The sequence below is a fragment of the Manis javanica genome, chromosome 5, assembly GCF_040802235.1.
Source record: "Manis javanica isolate MJ-LG chromosome 5, MJ_LKY, whole genome shotgun sequence".
NCBI lineage: Eukaryota > Metazoa > Chordata > Mammalia > Pholidota > Manidae > Manis > Manis javanica.
This window is the reverse complement of record NC_133160.1, coordinates 29,894,151-29,913,241: the sequence shown is the minus strand read 5'-3', so window position 1 is coordinate 29,913,241 and position 19,091 is coordinate 29,894,151. Positions and strand designations below refer to the sequence as shown.

Below are 19,091 nucleotides of genomic sequence, written 5' to 3'. Positions count from 1 at the left end.
TTTTTGTCTTAGGAATATTTCAATTATTTCATACGGTATGTTGCTTGGATTTGCCATCTTACCTTTATTCATGGCAATAAATATTTACTGAGTATGTTTTAAGTGCCAGGTATTGTTCAGTCTGAATTTATAGAGATCCCACATCTTGTACTAAGAAACTCTTATTGAATAATAACTCCACTACATTTAATAAAGTTAAGGAGTAGTTCCTTCTGAATTTGTTAGATCAGAGGTGGTAATTTTAATATTCTTTTTCTGACATTTTACATGATTTGACTTAAAAGTTCCTTTAAAGATGAAGAAAACTGGCTCCTTATGAGGAATTTCAATACTTTCTTCAAGCTAAGATAACTAACCACAAATGCAGTGAAATCAGTGGTGCCTACATTTAGATTTTATTCCGACCAACTTCCAACTCTTAAAAACCTAAGCATATATTTTTGCACAGTAAGGCACAAGTTAATTTTCATAAAGGCAGAAAAGTAGAGTGATGTAGCCAAAAGCATGTGGGATTAGAGTAAGATTTGACCCTACTATTTGTTAGCTGTATGGCCTTGATGAAGCACTACCTCTCTTAGCCTCAGATGGGGTAACTATAATAGAATGCCTCAGTTACTGAATTTATAATTGAATAACTTCAGTTATTGTGAGTATAGTCTGTCTCCTTTAATCAAGTGCTCTCCTAATGATTGTTGTTTTTAGGCAAGGGATAGGACAATGGAAAGAGTGAACTCAAGAAAATCTTTGCTGTCATCTCGGTCTTTTCCTTTTCCTAAATATGAGACCAGTTATGCTGCCATTTTGGCTGGGTTGACAAGCTGTGGCTACTTAGAGGTTCCATTCCAGTCGTGGTCTAATGATGTAAAAAACTGTCACTGCTTAGCTGGACTACACACTTAAACTTTTCAAGAGATTCTGTGTAAATGATTTCTGATGGTTATCTTAAGTCAGTCCCTGGCCTTCTTTAAAACAGCTTTATTGAGACATAATTTATATCCCACATAATTAATTTATTCAGAGTGTATAATGCAAGGGCTTTTGGTATATTCACAATCACTTATTGCAATCAGTTTTAGAAGATGTTCATTATCATTTTCCCAAAAAGAAACTCCCTTAGCCATTACTCTCAATCCAGTCACTGCCCCTCACCCCCACCCTAAGTCATCACTAATCTACTCTTTCTGTCCATGGATTTGCCTAGGCAGGGCTTTTATTTAAATGGAACCATACAGTATGTGATGCTTTGTGCCTGCCTTCTTTCACCTAGCCTGGTATTTTCAGGGTCTGTCCCTGTTCTCTTTTTGCTATGTTATGATTCTGAGGGACACACTGACCTATCCTGTAGGAAGGAGAGATGAAAGTGAAGAAAATTTACTGTTGTCTCATTACTGGTTGTTAGGCACAAAATTTTTCTCACAAAAAAAAAAAAAAGAGAGAAAGCCCTATAAACAGTCACTGTAGCTGCAAACCAAAGAATGGTGTTCCAGTGTATATATAATGTGGGAAAGATTCATGTCCCAGCATTCTTTTAGCTGCATTTGTGTACATAAATAATGTCAGGATTATATCTTTCAGTACAAATAATAATAATATGTAACTATGAGACTACTATACTAAAACTATTGTACCACTGTCATTTTATTTGCTGTTTTTCTTTGGTAACTAATTCTCCTGCTGAGTGTTCTGCATAAGTGAGACATTATTATATAATGCCTATGGCTATATGCTACATGTTACACATTAATATCTGTGGTTATGTGCCACATTTTTTATTTTTATCTGAGCTTGATGAGTTCAGTGTTAGGTATTTTATTTAGGGATAACCCATGACTATATTTATTAGTATAAATGAGTTGTTGGACACAAGATTCAAAGAAGTACAATCCTCAAAGCATATTCCCCCTAAATTTGTGGATGTAGTTTAAAAAAAAAAAAGCCAGCCTTTTCACTTTAGCAAACCTAGCCTGTCTGTGCCTCAGGTTCTTCTGTAAAGTGGAGCAATGGAGCAACAGTTGACTCTATGCTCAGTTAGTTTTGATGGTCTTTAACTCTGTGGTCCTGTGAAGATAACTGGTAATGTATTACTGATGGTCCCAGACTACTTCCTATATCATATCAAGAAGATTGCATTGTAATGTTAGATTTCTTATATTATAATTAGTTAGTCAGAAAGCTAATGGTATTTCTTAGCCAAATTCAAATTTTTCTGAAATAAAAAGAGGATCCATAGTCTGCTATTCCAAATGGTCTGTTAATACAAAATAATTAAAAATAGTACAAACCTAGAATATCTGTGTAATAGATGGGTTCAGCTGTGAGTGGCAGAAAATCTAAAAGAACATGTGGCTTAAAACAAGATTAAAATTTATTTCTCACTCATGTAAAACTTGGCACATGTCTGGTATGGAGCTTCAAGGCATCAAGGACCTTTTACCAATTATCCCCTCTTCCTTCTTAGCACTTTACCCTCCTCTTGGGTGTAAACCATATTCTTTTTGAGCAAGTTGGTGGCATCCACATTACAGGTTGCAGGGTAGAGAAAGGAATGGAGCAGAAGGTAGAACACACCTTCGGTGCTCTGTTAAGCATGATTCCCAGACATTGCCATGTGAGTGGCTGTACATAGCTGCAAGGAAAGCTGGGAAGTGTAGCCATGTGCCCAGCTAAAAATTCTAATTACAGTGGAAGACAGGGAGAAAAGATATTGGGGTATAGGGAGGCTGTACTACAATCTGGTTAATGATAAACAAAAGAGAAAAACCAAGAAACATTTGCCATTACATCTCTTCCACTAAAGAAGGGGTCTATATTTCTAGTAGCTGATACCGATTTTCTAAATGGAAATGTCCTTTTAGAGAAGAGATCATAAGGGAATGGAAACATCTCTTGAGAATATATTACACTGTTTTCTGTAATTGGGTTAACGTAAGGAATATTTCAAGAAAGAACTTCTACACGTATTTCCTGCTTTGATTTCATGAGCTGGTATTATAATTTATGAGCCAACCTCTTGGAGTTAGTGTAGATTTTCCACTGAAAAATGTATGTTCCCACTGGGAATATACACATTGTAAGGTGTCATCTGAGTTTTACCTGAGCCTTCACCTGAGCCACCACCCATCTCTCCTTCCTGATCTTGAAGGGGGAAAGAAAAATCACAAACTTGAGTAGTCCTTAATATATCCATCTATAAAATCAAAATAATAGTGCATTGTACAATGAATATTAGTAGTGGCCTTATAAAGTGTTTTTATATAAGAAAGAGCTTCCAGGGGTAATGATATTGCAAGTCTCAACTCTTAAAAACCCATTTGGAGGAAAATTATTCACTGTTTTGGAATGGTTGTGTGACCTTTTCAGAGTTTTTGAAGATACAGAATCAGCAGAACCAGACTCACCATGCAGAGTATTGAAATAACAAATTTCATATGTGCCATTGTCTGCCTGACGTCATCTTAAGAATGAAGTCTTTCCGTATCTTCCCATAAAAGAACAAAGTGACCCCAATAGACAAAGGAGAGACTTTGAGGATTGTATAGGATTATAATATCTGGAGAAATTTAAGGTAATTATCACCAGTGTCAAACTACCAGGCAGCCTGCACACTTTGCCGATTCTTTTTTAAGGTCTGCTGAATTATTTATGAGCATTTTAGATACTGTTTTATGGCTATAGAATTCTCCTTCCACAAAATTAATATCCAAAAACTGATAGGCTTTTGATTTACACAGATCAGCCACTGGGAAATTGTTGTTTAAGAAATGTAGCTATACAAATACTTCTTTCTCAAAATTCCCTGCTTTGTCTGAGTACCTTCAGAAAGGAATCTGCTTGTGGCCCAGACTCAAGAGATTTGGATCTGAACCAGAGTAGTCCAGGGAGGTGTGGTCCAGGCCCAAATTAACCCTGAAGCAAGAAAATTCAGACACTAGCCACAATGCTAACTTCACACCAAAAAACAAAAGAGACCTTGATAAGATGATGAGCACTCACTATATGCCAGGCACACCCCCCGGAGACAGTTATAGTAACTATCATTTTACTCAATAGGTCTCAGTAGGAAATTCAACTTGCCTGTAGTCCTAGATGGGGGGTAGTGGCTAAGCTTGAGTCTGCAGTTAATGCCTTGCCTATGACATCTTCTGTGGAGCCCACTTACTGCCATGGAGACTTCTGGTTTACCTATTTCCCTGCTGATAAATTTCTAAACCACAGAGGCATTGTTTTCTCTCATATTTGAGGCTATACAATAACAGAATCTTCAACTTTTCATTTGTTCACACAGTCTTGTTTTACCACTCTTGAAGTGTTTGTGGTTTACTGAACTTCTTGTTTCAATTTTAGTATACACAGTTTATGCCTTCTAATCTTTCCTCTTCAGGGATTCTAAGCTCCTGTAGAAATTCTGAGAAACTATTTCCTTTTCTGGTAATTGAGATATCACCAGCAAAATCCTGGAATTACTGTGTTCAATCTAGAACCCTCAAGAATAGGAGGTAACCTAACAAGGTTTATAGAGGGACCCTCTTGCCACTTATCTCAGTTAACTTTAACAGGGTCTAGAGACTGTACTTTCCCAAGGGTTCAGGGTTATAATTAGAGTCACTTATAGCTCAGTAACTTTAATACTACAGTTAAGAAAAGGGAGGTCATATGTAGAAGACATTTAGTGCCTTCTAATAACCTTTTGTATACTTAAGTTTAGTTATTAAGTTACTCTATCTGTAGACTGAACCAACTTAAGTACTTTAATTTAAAAACAAATTAATCTTTCATGACTGCTCCATTAAACAGAGTTGTATTGATTCCTTTCCAGTACCTGCTGCTTTTCCAGGGAGTTATAACTGATTGTTAATTTATTGTCTGTGGATAGGTATCTCAAACACAACTGATTTATTCATATTATCACAGCCAGCTCTTACCTTTATTTAAAGAGTGACTCTTTTCTGTCTTTAGGGCAACTCTAGCTCTTTATTTCAGGGTGTTTTCTTGGTTATCACCTAGACCCAGCAGTTCCCGAGGCAGGTTTTCAATATTCAGTGCTGTTTTCCAGAAATGTGACATTTTCAGAATAGAATAAACCTTGATTAATTCTAATTTAAAAGATTCAGTTCTTTGTCACAGATTAGAGAAGACTAAAAAGACATAACTAAATGTGATGTGGGATCTTGGATTGGGTCCTAGAAAAGAAAAATAATAATAGTGGGAAAACTGGTGAAATTTGAATTAAGTCTGCAGTTTAGTTAATAGTATTATACAAATGTGATCTCCTGTCATTGTACTATGCTTGTGTAATATTTTAACATTAGGGGAAGCTAGATGAAGGGTTTGTGGGAACTTGTGCAACTTTCCTGTAAATCTAAAGTTATTTCAAAGTTAAAAGTTTAAATATACTCACTGTTCCACATTGTTTGGGAATTATGGTATTGCCCTTTCTTGAGGCTCTCTCCCTAAGGCAGTACAGATGACCCAGGATACAGTAGCATACACCACCTACAGGAACCAGTCACAGAAATTGGTTCACTTATAGGTCCACTCAAACACTGACAGTCCAAGCATGAGCTTAGTAAGGTCCGTGGGGCAATAGGATCTCATGGGAAGAGTTAAGGATTTGGATTTGGCAGTGGGTTTCAGTCCCTCTTCTACCATGCACCCATGGTTTCATATTGGACAGCTGGCTTGACCTTTCTGAGTCTCACTTTCTTCTGAGTATGGGAGAGTATGATACCCACTTCATAGTGATTATTAAGATTAGATGAGATTTAATGCTAGCCATAAACTCCAAAATACTATGCAAACTGTTCATTTTGGTTAATGTCCTAAAGAATTGCTTGAAAGAAAAAGATTCCCCGCCTTTGGGAATTGTATGTCCTGGCTATCCTTGAAGCGATTTTTCCTAGATTAATTGTATTACTGCCTTGGGTACAATTACAATCCATAGATGACCTGTCTGTAATTATGCTTATGATATTTTGAACCTTTATCATTAACATCAGTTTGAACTTAAGCCAATGTGACTAAGAAACAAAGAATATGCTTAACATTATATTCTATTTAATATATAGATTTTACATGCACATTAATTTCACTTATTTAAGCCAATATCTAGCCCTTTTGTTTTGGAAGTCATGACACTAGGAAGAGAATTTCAAATATGAAAGCCCCAAATTTTTTAGTTTTCCTGAAGTTTGAAGTGAAAGCAGCCAGTGGAATCTGTAGAGCTGTTTTCAAGAGAGATCCTAGAAAGATATAATGCCCAGTCTACCAACTATGAGACTTATAACCTTGTCATTTGTTTCCAAAAGTGTTCTATAACAAATTGAAAACAAGCAGCTCAGTCAAGACATTTAAGTAGTGCTGCCAACTAACTGTGATGAAATTTTATTTTTTTTTATTTTTACATGTGATGGATGTAAGGTTGATTCTGTGTCCATATTTCAGATTGTTAAATGCTCTGATTCAGTGCCTGCTGAAGGGCTGTTATGTAGCTCCAGCCAGATCTTAATTATTCTTCCTACTTGTCTACTGTCTGTTGATTTAGCTGCTTCACTAAAGCAGCTTCACATACATCAGTCAGGTTCTTTTTCAAAAAATCCCAATCTAAAGCCAAAACCAGAGAAGGTCAGAGAAATAGAAGATCTGGTGAAGTAAGAGCTGCTCATCAGTAGTCCTCAAATGCTTACCTTTGAATAAAGAGAAATATTAAAAAGGCTAATTTATTACTGAGTTGGTTATCCTTAAGGAACACATTTTCCAATGCAGTAAAAAGTAGCTTATTAGGAATAGGTGGAAACTCCGTCAATATGGTGTGTGTGTATTTTAAGCTGTACGTATCCTATTTACTGATAAAACAGTAGTTTCATTAGATCATTAACAAGACAAGAATGTCCATTATTTACATTATTTTTTAAATTGTTCCGGAGATGTTAGCTCAGAGGAGAAACAATTTATATGTAATTGTAAAAAAGGGATTAAAATCATCATTAGATAATTACTTTATGTAAGCGAAAGTTGATTTAAGTCATATAGCTACAGGGTGTTTATGAAATATCTGATAATCCTTGTGGAAAATTTTCCTCACCAAATCTATCCAGAAAAAGCCAAGGTTTTCAACCAAGTGTTTTAAATAAGAATCAGATTTGAAAAATACTTACAAATCTTTACAAACAACCAGAGGACCTTTTTTCTATTTCCATTTATGATTAAAATTTTAATTTATTCTCTTTAATAAGTAATATGTGCGCATAATATAAAATAAAAATGGTATTATAAGCAACTATTTAGTGAGAAGTCAGCCTTCTGCAGTATAGCATAGAGAAGACAAGTAGTGTTTCGATAGCATCTTACTATGCTGATGGACAGTGACTGCAGTGGGGCGTGCGGGGGGAGGGGAGACTTGATAATATGGGTGAATGTAATAACCACAATGTTGATTGTATATCAGTGATGCCTTAAAAAAAAAAAAATGAGTCAGCCTTCTCCCAGCCCTGTCAGAGGGTACCTGTTTTTTATGTATTCTTCCAGAGACTTTTTTTAAGGCATATATGAAAGCTAGCTTCTCTCAGTTCTTTTTACATTAATGGTAACATGCCATGTATACTGTTCTGTACCTTTTGTTTTGTTTACTTGGTAATATTATTATGGAAAGTGTACTGAATTAGCACAATCTACAATTTTTTTTTAACAACTGTGAAATTAGATTATGGTGATAAACTGTAATTTAACCAGTTACATATGTAGGTTGCTTTCAACCTTTTGCTATTACAAACAAGGCTGCAAAGAAGAGCCTCATACACATATGTTTTTGAGTACATGTGCAAGCACATTTGAAAGACAAATTCCTAAATTGGAATTTCTGGGTCAGTGGGTGAGTCCATGTATAATTTTGCTAAATTGCGCACTTGGAGGCTGACAGTTTTACTAATTAACAATTTCACTAATAATGTGTGAAAGTGTTTTCTTTCTCTAATGGGTAATACTAACTTTATGACATATTCGACTCCTATATGAATTTGGTCTGCTCTTCGACTTTCTTGTATCTGCCAGGATAGGCTAGATTATGCTGTAGTTAACAAACAACCTCAAAATCTCAGTGGCTTATGACAGTAAATTTATTTCCTTCTGGTACATGTCCCTCAAGGGGCTCTGGGGGCTATGCTCCATGTCTCTTCACTCAAAAGCTTAGTCTGCCAGAGTTCTCACCATCTTGAACATTGCCAGTTGTCCTAAGGGAAAGAGAGCTCTGGAGAGTCTCACACCAGAACGTTCAGCCTGGAATTCCCTTTACAACTCACTAACAGGTATTCATCACATGCCTAACCTATTATAAGGGAGCGAGGAATTACCATCATAGAAATGCCTAGGAGATGGCAAGCTAAAAATACTTTGCAAACAGCAGCTATGGCTAACTACCATATCTCTATTCTGTCCTGTTACTCTGTCAATTCATGTGGTAATAACACAGGTTTTTCTTTTTTGGAATATTTCTGGCTATTCACTCATTTTCATTTTTCTCATTAAACTAGAATTTACCTTCTCTAACCACCTTCCTCCCTCCAGAAAAAAACAGTCATTACTCCAGAAAAAACCAAACTGTCATTATATTCTTACCATATCTGCATTAAATTTATAGATTTAAGGAAATTTGACATCTTTATAATACTGAGTTTCCACAACCAACAAGCAGATACTTTAAAGTTATTCACATCTTCTTTTGTATTGTTCGTATTTTCTTATTATAGATTATGTATACTTATTAGTAAATACTCTTTTGTTCTCTTAGTGGGATTCTTTTTTATTTTATTATTATCTGCATATAATGATAATTTTAATTCCTTCTTTACAATCAGGTTCAGGTTGCTTTCTTCAAGGAGCAGAAAAGATACAACATTACTCAAATAACATATCTATTACCCAATCAAAAACTTTCAAAAAATTCATACTGAAAATTTTTCTTTTCATGATACATCTTTACAATAATCCCAGTAAATAAGTAGATTAACATACACGAACAATAAGTACTGTTCACTCTAGCAACTGGAAGTACTTAACAAATTTTTAAGAATTGTGTTTGTTTTATGCTCTGCAGGCATCTATTATGCCCACCTGTACAAGAACCAGGAGATGATGAGCCATTAATGTAGAATAAGATCTTGGTCTAAAAAAAAAGACTCTCTGGCCCATTCATCAAACTTGAGAGGTGTTGAAAATTAAACATCTGCAGGTAATTAGAGTATGGTTTTGAGGGATAAATGTATTGCTCTCCTATTGTGCTTTGATTTCTTTTTTGTGAGAAAAAACATGTTTTTTTTTGTTGGAGAAAATACCAGCTCTTTTCTAAAATTAAGCAGGTATTGTATTACACTAGGGTTTATTTCATGTTGAGGATGAGAACTGCTTGTTGTTGATTTCTTTTCCCTGCCTTTGTGTAATTTTTGATGTGAAGTTAACTTGAGAGTATTTTCCTTCCCTGCAACCTTTCATTTCATCCTATCTCAGCATTACTCTGTGCTCTTTTTCCTACAACCCATACTCTTTAGAATTCCATTCTTAGTTGTCACAAAACTGAATTAAACAGAAGGTAGTCATTAAATGCTAATAAGCAGATTATTTGTCAAATTATAGTGCATGTACAGTTGTACCTAGAGGAGAGATCAGAGGGGACTCTGAGATACCAAATTTGAATGCCTCACCATCATTAAGGTGAAGTCTCAAAAAGATTTAATGGAATGACTTAAATTAAAAATAGAGATTTTATCATTTTAGACAAAATGGAGAAAAAGTCTTTATGAAGCTGGCACAGAATAATTACTAGGAAGATAACAGATTAAAAATAGACCTACCAAAATAACAAATATCTGAAATAAAATGTTTAAGAAGACAGACTTCAGTTATGGTAAACAATGATAGCACCTTTGACTTGATTTTAGAAGTTTGGCAACATCAACGAAGAGAAAGCATGCACAAACCCAGAGAAATCAATGGTAATAGATGAAACAAAGAAGATGTAAACTGTAGGAGTGGAATTGTCAAAAATAGGGCTGAAAAAATGAACAAGTGGGACTATATTAAGCTGAAAAGCTTCTGTACAGCAAAAGATACCATCAATAGAACAAAAAGGAACCCTACAGTATGGGAGAATATATTTTTAAATGACAGATCTGATAAAGGCTTGACGTCCAAAATATATAAAGAGCTCACACGCCTCAACAAACAAAAAACAAATAATCCAATTTAAAAATGGGCTGAGGAACTGAACAGACAGTTCTCCAAAAAAGAAATACAGATGGCCAACAGACACATGAAAAGATGCTCCACATCACTAATTATCAGAGAAATGCAAATTAAAACTAAAATGAGATATCACCTCACACCAGTAAGGATGCCTGCCATCCAAAAGACAAACAACAACAAATGTTGGCGAGGCTGTAGAGAAAGGGGAACCCTCCTACACTGCTGGTGGGAATGTAAATTAGTTCAACCATTGTGGAAAGCAGTATGGAGGTTCATCAAAATGCTCAAAACAGAACTACCATTTGACCCAGGAATTCCACTCCTAGGAATTTACCCTAAGAATGCAGCAATCAAGTTTGAGAAAGACAGATGCACCCCTATGTTTATTGCAGCACTATTTATAATAGCCAAGAATTGGAAGCAACCTAAATGTCCATCGGTAGATGAATAGATAAAGAAGATGTGGTACATATACACAATGGAATACTACTCAGCCATAAGAAGAGGGAAAATCCTACCATTTGCAGCAACATGGATGGAGCTGGAGGGTATTATGCTCAGTGAAATAAGCCAAGTGGAGAAAGAGAAATACCAAATGATTTCACTCATCTGTGGAGTATAAGAACAAAGGAAAAACTGAAGGAACAAAACAGCAGTGGAATTACAGAACCCAAAAATGGACTAACAGGTACCAAAGGGAAAGGGACTGGGGAGGATGGGTGGGTAGGGAGGGATAAGGGGGGGGAAGAAGAAAGGGGGTATTAAGATTAGCATGCATGGGGTGAGGGAGAAAGGGGAGGGCTGTACAACACAGAGAAGACAAGTAGTGATTCTACAACATTTTGCTATGCTGATGGACAGTGACTGTCAAGTGGTTTATAGGGGGGACCTGGTATAGGAGAGAGCCTAGTAAACATAATATTCTTCATGTAAGTGTAGATTAAAGATTAAAAAAAAAAGAAAGAAAGAAAGAAAAGGGGGATTACTCCTTGATAGGATAAAGCTAATGGTAAATCAACGATTAACGCATGCTTTAAATATCCTTAATTTTGATCACTTAAAGGGTGTCAGGTGATCGGCTATGGATGTACACTTTTCTGATAATATTCCTTTCTCTTAAAAAAACAAAAAGCAGTTCCTGTGTGGTAACCTCCAATGAGTTCTACACAATGGTATAAAGGGCATATCAAAGTGTGGGCAAAGGGTCTGTTTGTGTTTATACAGAAGATCAAAGCCTAATTTGGCTACCCAGAAAATGAACTAAGATACGATATGCAGAAGAACTTCCAACATCAGCACTCTCTGGAAGACTCATGCCAGAAGATGATCATCAAAAAACCTCCACAAAGATCCAGGCGATGCTGCAGTTGTAGCTGCATCCATCCCACCATTTCCTGGACTTGCCATTGGAATAAAGAAGGAGATATCTAAGCTGGCCTGTGCATACAGTAAAACAACAAATTTGACTGGATCTATACTGTTGGAACTCAACCAAGAATTAGGAGAAGTGCAAGTTGTAGCGCTCCAAAATCTTACGACTACAGACTATCTACAGTTAAAAGAACATATGGGATGTGAACATTCCCAGGAATGGGTTGTTTTAATTTGTCTGATTTCTCTCAGACTGTTCAAGTTCAGTTGGACAATATCCATCATATCATAGACAAATTTTCACAAATGCCTAGGGTGCCTAACTGGTTTTCTTGGCTTCACTGGAGATGGCTGGTAATTATAGATCTACTTTGGTTATGTAACTGTATTCCTATTATGTTAATGTGTGTGCACAATTTAGTTAGTAGTTTAAAACCTATACATACTTAAGGTACTCTACAAGAAGATATGTCAAAGAAATAATCAATCCTCCCATGTTTTCTTCCATCTGCTACCTCTATAGCTTTTCTTCTTCCTTCCTAATTACAACCCTTAAATAGAATTCGTGCCTCAAACCGAATTTACCAAGTATCATAATTCCTCCAAGTGGTAAAGATACCTCTAGACAAATGCTGGGCATAGAAGCCACAGGGCATAAATCTGCAAAAAAGTAAAAAGCTAACCTTTTCAAACAATATTGCTTCTCTCTCACTTGCCTACTTTACATTTCCCTGTATGGCCCCGGGAGATGACTGTTTAGCCAGAGACGGGTAAGATTCCTCAAGGGAGGAACAACCTAAGACAGGCACAGTCGCAGGGGGTCCATCAGGTGAGAAATTGGGGATCAACAGTGGTGAAGCTTAGAACCTCCCCCCCGTGTTTTGTGAGAAATCTTCTGCATCCGTGGATGTTTTAATGCCCTTGTCTAGTTTGGATTAACACCTGATCATCTACATTTGCCCTCTTACAGCACTAAACTATGTTTTCTACCTTTATCTTCCATCTACCTACCACTTCAGCATTTTATTAAAAATAAAAATAATAATAATAATAAAGGGAGAAATGTGGGATCCACATATAAATTAAGTGTAAAAATCAAACGAATATTCATATTTGACCTGATTGTTTATAGTTCATAATGCGTGATCAAAACTGAAAGTTTCTGTGATGAATGCCCTTGTACTGTTCACCATGTAAGAACTTACTCACTATTTAAGAATTTGTTCACCATGTAAGAACTTGTTCGTTATGCTTCAGAAGATTGGAGACTGATGAGAATTAGGCTTGAGATGGATTAATGATTGTGCATTGAGCACTGACTCCCCTATACAGAATTTTATTGTTGTGAACAACCATTTGATCAATAAATATGAGAGATGCCCTCTCAAAAAAAAAAATAGGGCTGAAAAGGATAAAAGACACAGAGACTATCAAAAGGAACTGGTTAGAATTAAAACAAACAAACAAACAAAAACCCTGAGAAACTATGGTAAAGAATATAAAGAAATTTACAATGTCCCTTAAGGGAAAAAATGGCAGCAAAATAATGGGGTGGTCAATATAATTGATGCTAATTGGAAAGATGCAGATTTAAAAACCTATGAAAGAGACATATAGGTTATAACAAATCCTATAGACCTAGTGTTTTGCATTTGCAACTCTCCTCTAAATGACAGGAGTGAAGGATGGGTTGCAAAGAGGAGGAAGCTCAGTAAAGGAAAAACTGAAGAAGTTATTTAAGAGAAAATTGACCTTTGCCGATAGATAGAGACTTTGTGGAGTACTTATTTTCCAGATTTGGCACTTAAAAGACAGTATCCCCACAATACCTGCTCTCAGTTTCTTAAAACTAGAAAGAAGGAAGAACTATGCTCTGGAGAATAAAAGATAAAAATGATCTCAGACTTTGCAACTCAAACAATAGAAAGAAGATACATTTACAGCAATTTTTACAGAATACCAGCCAATTATCTTGGACTAGCTGTCTGCCTTTTCGAGGATAAAAGATTTTTGAACGCTGGTATTTTAGAAGAATTTCCAATCTCCAAACAGCAGAAAAGATTATAAAAGACTGGGAATTGAGAGGGAACTTCTGAAATATAAGTGGTAGAGACTGGAACATTTGGAAGGGATGATATCATCCAGGAGCCACAGCCTAGGGACTCAGGCACAAAACATCTCCGTGCAGGATCTCTACCCAAGTTGCTGCATTCTGGGGCCTGGGCCTCTGCACATACAGAAATGCAACCTTACCTTTACTCAGGGATAACCAGGGCCTGAGAAAATCTTGCTAACCAAAGACTGCAAGACTGTCAGTTTATACATTTGTCATGAAAAACAGAATTTTCAGGTCAACTTGAACGCTGAGTAGGCCTGAGTAAAATTCTTGTTATCTTTCCTTTAGGTGTGTCACATGGGGAAAACAGTTAAAGTCAGTGTTTAACGCTGGTGAATTATGTAAGTGGTTTTAAGAAGTGTTTCTCTGCTAAACTTGAAGTATTCTTCCCTGGTATTGGTATGCTTTCTCGTGACTGAAGTGTTTAACATTCACCAGTATACTCTGGACATAGCAGGACATGTATTCTTAATTCTATACACACCAGTATACTCTGGACATAGCAGGACATGTATTCTTAATTCTATACATATATAGTCTAGGCTTTTATACAGATAGACTTCTAACACCTCCCTTTAAGTCCTTTAATATCATTTTCTTTACCAGCTCTTATGTGCAGATGTAGACAAATATTGGTCAAATACATCACTGAGGATTTCTATATATAATGAAAAGACTCTGTTCTCCCTAGGTTCCTAGTCCCCTCACCACGAGCAAATCATTATCAATTTCTTAAAAACCCTTCCAGGAATGGTTTATGTATATTCAAGCAAATTCCTATATTCTTTAGTAGTGAAATGTACCAAATCCAACTAATAATCAATATGTTTGCACTGTATTGGCCTCTGACGTAGTAGAGAGCAATCAGCTATGGGCTGAGCTGCAGATGCTCCACATCTACCCAACTGATGCAGACATAGAAACCTGCCATCTGATTCTCTCAGGCTCAAGTTATTACAGTAGGGCCAGGTGTTAGCCAGTCCAGTGAGGCCACACTGTGGCTCATCAGCTAAACCTCAGTCACAGTTTGAGAGAATGACCTCTTCTGCACTTGGTTCCTATATTCCAGCTGAATAAAACAGGGATGTATCCTGGTTTTCTAGTACTTAAAATTTATTCTTGAAACCACCTTCAGTTATGCTAGGAATCAAACATTACATTTCTAAGGCACAGACAGTGCGCACTGTCTCATTTGGGCAGGATCTTGAGAGACAACTTGTCGGTTTGCCATTTTAGCATCAGAAAGATGAGCTAGAGATCAGCTAGTCCAAAATAAAAGTTATGTTTAGTAATAAATATTTTTAACAATTATTTTAGGTGCTATATAAGTAAAAAGTCCACATAGAAAGTCACTATATTCAGTTGCCTTGATATATATTTTGTGATATATATCAAGATAGGAAACTATCCAGTTTTTCTTGGAGTGCTCACCCCCAGAGCTGAATGTTCTGTGGGTGTTTTATAAAGTTTATTTTTATTCAGGCTGTTAGTTGCACCTGCCTTAAAAAAATTGTCCATGTTAGGTTCCAAAATAAATACACAAAAAGCAATAGTTTTTCTCTATGCCAGGAATAACCAGATTAGAAAATATAATGGAGAAAAATTCTCATTCATAATAGCAAGAAAAATATATATGATAACTGGGAACAAACTGAAGAAAAGTGTGACACCTGACTGAATAAAGCTATCCAAATCTACTGAGAGGCATAAAATGAGACTAGAATAAATGAAAAGACATACCATGTGCCTAGGTATAAAGCCCACTCTCCCTAAAGTAAGCTATAAATGTAATACATTTCAGTCAGCTTCCCAGCAGGATATATTTTAACTTGTTTATCTAAAAGAAGATTGTGTAAGAATCTCCTGGAAAATATTAAAAAGGAAAAGTAATGATGGAGATATTGCCCTATCATCTATGAATTTTTGGAATGCTGAAGTTATATTAAAACAAAACACTGAGTGGGATATCATATACAGAAAAAAAGGAAACAGACTACAAAATCCAGAAACAGACCCAGGCATGTGTAAAAAGTGACTGTGAAAAAAGTAGAATTTTAAGACAGTGAAGAAAATTTTATAAGTGCTATTGGAACAAATGACTCGCCATTTGGAAAGAAACCTTAGGTCTTTTTTCTATATGCCATAGATTCAAGGTGGATTAAACATTTAAGATGCAAAACCATGTAAGTATTTAAAGAGAATTATAAAAGAATATTTCTATAATCTGGTATGGGGAAATCAAAGATAGAAACCATAAAGGAGGAGCACAAACTCAGTGCCAACAGGGCTACAGGGTCAGGGCAGAAGGTTGAATCATTCAAGTACACTGAATCAAACATTACATTTCTAAGGCACAGACAGTGCGCACTGTCTCATTTGGGCAGGATCTTGAGAGACAACTTGTCAGTTTGCCATTTTAGCATCAGAAAGATGAGCTAGAGATCAACTAGTCCAAAATAAAAGTTATGTTTAGTAATAAATATTTTTAATAATTATTTTAGGTGCTATATAAGTAAAGAAACAAATTCCACTGGGTGGAAACAAAATCATGGCAATCCTCAATTTCTTTTTTGTTTTGTTTTGTTTTGCTTTTGATAGAGGTAGGAATATTTATCTTCCTTGAGAAAAATAACAACATAAGCACAATAAGTGACCATCGACATTTGGTTCAGAGTTAGGGAGTAATGGGGATGACAGAAATGTGGCATATGAGAGCTTGCTGACCTAGGGGCACATTCACCTGAGTCAGTAAGGATGTCGCCTCCTCTCCTCCCAATTGTATAACAGGGCAGCTTTGAGGCCCCAAGGCCACTCAGTTCCAAACATCACCATACAAAAATGAAGTCCAGAGTCATCAGAAATTCTGATCTTTCTCCATGGAAAGCTGGATATTGCAAATTTTGTTAAATCTCCCAAATTTAAACTGTTATCTCAATATTTAAAACTTTCTATAGACCAAACAAGCATAGTCACAAGGCCAGATTTGGCACACAGGCTTTAAGTTTGTGAACTCTACTTTATAGTTTTGGTTTTTAGTTTCAGGATTATGCTTACCTCTTTAAATGAGTTGAATATTTTCTGCCTTTCCCCCCCCCATACTCTTGTTACATTTGTATAGCAGAGGAATTATCTGTACAAGTTTAGATGGAGTTCCACCTCTAGGGCTTTTTTGTGAAGGCAGAGTTTTATATTTTCAGGATTTCTTCTTGAGCTAATTTTGGCTATTTATATTCCCATAAAATCATACATTTAATCTGTGTTTAAATGAATTCTCTTACAGATTTTTTTAATAATCTTGGCGTATCAGTAGTTTTTATCTCTTTCTCATTCTTAATATTTTGTTGGTTGGTTGGCTGTTTTGTTCTGTTTTTTTCAATTCCCCTCTGGATTTGTTTGCTTGGCTGCATCTCTTTCTGTTTGACTTTTATTAATTCCTTCTTATGGTTTATTTTGTTTGATTTGTTCTTTTTCTAGCTTCTAAAGTGAATTCTTTTGTTCATTTATTTTCATAATTCTTTTTAGATTGATAACTGTTAACCTTAAAAAGTAAGACTATCAAGTTATTTTACCAGCAAAATGGGCTTATTAGGGAACAGCAGAGAATTGTAGTTTGGAACAAGCAAGGAATGGCAAAACCACAAGCATGTCCAAAAGACAAAAGAGGGGAGGGGAGGCTCTTTCATAGAAGAAGGGGAGAGTTGGGGCAACTGTTCTAAGTAAAAAAGTCTATTGGAGGAAACTGGGAGTTCCAGGTGTAGCTGCTCATTGGCTGAGTTCTTAGAATCTCTCATTGGCTGGGCTGTTGCGGGGCTGTTGCTGAGGCAGGCAGAAACTCTTCCCTCCTTCTGCTGGGTGATAAAGTAGCCAGAATGGTACGGGTTGTAAGATGTTTGTCTCTTCCTTCCTGTGGGGTCTGCAATTGTCTGTGAGTGGTAGCTGTGAGAGCCCCACCCTGCAGGCCTCTGCTGCCATGTGAGTGAAGTTTCCCTTTATCAATTTTTTCATAATACAAGCATTGAAGATTATGAATTTTTCTCTCAGTATAAGGCTTTTCCCCTAATGTGATTAATTTCTAAATGGCCTATAATTTGTTTTGATTACCTCTTGAACCCAAGTCATTTCAAAGATGATTTTTTGATATTCAGGTAGTTAGGGGTTTTTTTGTGTATATATTTACAGTTGAGTTTATTTTACTGCAATGTGGTCATAGAATGTGGTCTTTTCCTGCTGTTTTGAATATTCTTTGTGATACAGTAAACAATTTATCTAAATATAGATGTTCCAGATGCATTTGAAAAGAATTTTCTCTGTAAGATTCAAAGTTGTAAATATATATTTATTATTTGTTAATGGTATTGTTAATATCCTCCCTCCTTCCCCTACCTCTTAACTAATGATCTGTTAAATTCTAAGAGAAGTATGTTAAGCTCCCACCATGAATATATTTTTACCAAATTCTTAGTATGTTTAATAACCTTTGCGTGTCTATTTTGATACTGTATTAAGTAAAGGTTTGTGTCTGTTATATCTTACTTGGTTATATATAGCTCTGGTTTTTAAAATCACTGTAAAACATTATTGTTCCATGTAATATTTGTTGCCTTCCTTTTTACTTTGAAATTGGCATTCCTAATTTCTCTCTGATATTTGCCTGCTATCTTTCTGCTCATTTTCTCATCACTGCCTCATTTAAAAATTCCTTAGAATCATTTAAAATGTTTCCTTATATAAATAGCTTCTAGCTGATTATTGTTTTTATATAGTCTTAGAGTTCCTTTTAAAGGGGGGATTTAAACAATTCATTTTTCTCATAGTTAACTTTAAATCATGTTCCTACCATTTTATTTCATATTCCTTTCATTTTCTTTCTTATGACTGCCTGCCCTTTTTTCCTTTCTAGTTTTACTGAAATGATCCAGGTTTATTTTCCTCCTGCCTAGTGATGAAAGTTATACATCCTGTTTATGTCCTGCTACATTTTAACACACATATTTATTGTTGTTTTGATTTTTTGTTTGCTTTTTGTATATGGTTTTTTATCAAGTTGAGGAGGTTCCCCATCTAATCCTCTATTAGAAGTTTTTTATAATGAATCGGTGTTGAATTCTGTCAAGTGATTTATTTCCATCAATTTATATGATCATGTGATTTTGTTTTTGGTATCATTAATCTATAATTACAGAAAGAATATTATATTTACTAGGTTCCCCCTTCAACAAGTCCCCCCCACATACCCCTTCACAGTCACTGCCCATCTGCGTAGTAAGATGCTGTAAAATCACTACTTCTCTTCTCTGTGTTGCACAGCCCTCCCCATGCCCCCCACGCACTATACATGCTAATCATAATGCCCTTTCTTTTTCCCCGCCCT

General features: G+C 35.8%; 1 protein-coding gene across 5 annotated transcripts in view; it reads left to right on the top strand.

Annotated features, from left to right (window-relative positions):
• Positions 1-19,091, top strand: part of RNF24 (ring finger protein 24) — a 95,703-nt gene that overhangs the window by 12,569 nt on the left and 64,043 nt on the right. The window contains exon 1 of one of the 5 annotated variants that reach the window (XM_073236888.1): positions 8,787-9,223. The exons of the other annotated variants lie outside the window; for them this stretch is intronic. The gene's annotated coding sequence lies outside the window, so the exon portion shown is untranslated. Of the gene's footprint in view, positions 1-8,786; positions 9,224-19,091 lie in introns of those variants that run through there. 5 annotated transcript variants of the gene reach the window in all.